The sequence below is a fragment of the Macadamia integrifolia genome, unplaced genomic scaffold (assembly GCF_013358625.1).
Source record: "Macadamia integrifolia cultivar HAES 741 unplaced genomic scaffold, SCU_Mint_v3 scaffold108, whole genome shotgun sequence".
Lineage (NCBI taxonomy): Eukaryota > Viridiplantae > Streptophyta > Magnoliopsida > Proteales > Proteaceae > Macadamia > Macadamia integrifolia.
Window position 1 is genome coordinate 62,830 of NW_024868077.1, and position 1,494 is coordinate 64,323.

The window sequence follows — 1,494 nt, forward strand, 5'->3', positions numbered from 1 at the left end:
TGTGTTCTTGAAATGGCCCTTCAAAACTTTCAGTCTGATGTCGAACATCCCGTGGCTCAACGTCAATGAATACAGGCAAAATGGTTTGACCATTAGATAAATGACACTCCCATATCTCCGCAAGTTCCATGAGACAATATTTGCTCTCTGCATAGTTTTTAGAGAAGACAGGAATCGAGATATCAGACCCTTGGATTGCTTTTAGAAGGGACGGACAAATCTCTTCTCCTTCCCTGAGATCTTCGCTATCTCGGTAGGCTTGGATTCCATCTTTTATAAGAGCTTCGTAAAGTAGACTGACGAAGTTTGTGCGAGTGTCTGGACCTCTGAAATTGATAAACACATCGTAAGAATAAGGCTGACGGGAAAAAAGAGATGAAGTAGTAACACGTGATGATGAAGCCATGAACTTGCAGTCGTTATAGAGATGGCTTTGGAGCTCCCTTCTTTTCCTGTTAGACTTGAGGAGCTGATCTCTTCTTCTTTGATATGGTACTCTTTCCAGCATCAATTGTTTAAGGCATTGGATTCTTTCTTTGCAGTGTATAACATTCATTAGATTATAAAATGACATCTTTTCTTTTATTTATTATATAACTATGAACTTGACTCGCTTGGGTCTTTTATTTATCTCTCTCTTTATTTCTAACGTCACATGAAAGCCTTCGAGCCAAACAAAACTCTGTTTCACACTTACCAAAGAAAAAAAAAAAAAAAAACCACTTAGTCAAAGAATTAATTTTTATTAACCAACCCCTAATTATTTAATGGTGTTCAGAGGACAAAAGAAAATGTGTTCTGTCGCTACTCTATATATTGGATTCTGAGTGATCCGCCCACAGATATTGTGAAGCTGGTAGAGTTTAATTTAAAAGTATTAATTATGACTAAAAGATCAGATTTTACACAGCCATAGCCATTCAGAAAGTTTTGTCCTATAATTAATAGGAAAATTTTTGCTTTTATTAAAATTGAAAATATATTATAATTTTACCTTTGTAACCTTCTGAGGATAGAGGTATTACCTTGGAATAAGATATGCTAGGAAGAAGTTAGCATTTCGATTTTTTAGGTATAATTCAAATCACTGGATTGGTTTTTGTCTCTAGCTTGACAAAAGTCTAAGGTACTACAACATATTCAGACATACGTGAGACCCCATCATCTCCTCAAGTGTCCAACCTTTGTAAGGAGATTGGCTTCCGATAACTAATTTTACTCTATTTTTTTAATATTTTTTATCTCTCCCATTTGTGGGGAATTTAAAATTGGATAGTTAACCAATTCAAATTATCTTCCATGTTTCTTTTGTTCTCTCTCTCTCTCAAGGACAAAACCTCTTCGACGTTTGAATTGGTTGTTCCTTTTCAATCTCTCTCTCTCTCCCCTCTTTGTCAACATTTTCTTTGTTTGTTCTTCTTCAATCTTTATTGTGTTAGGATTAGAAGTATCAACTTCCCTTCTCTCCCTTCTCTGTGCATGTTCGAGTGTCGA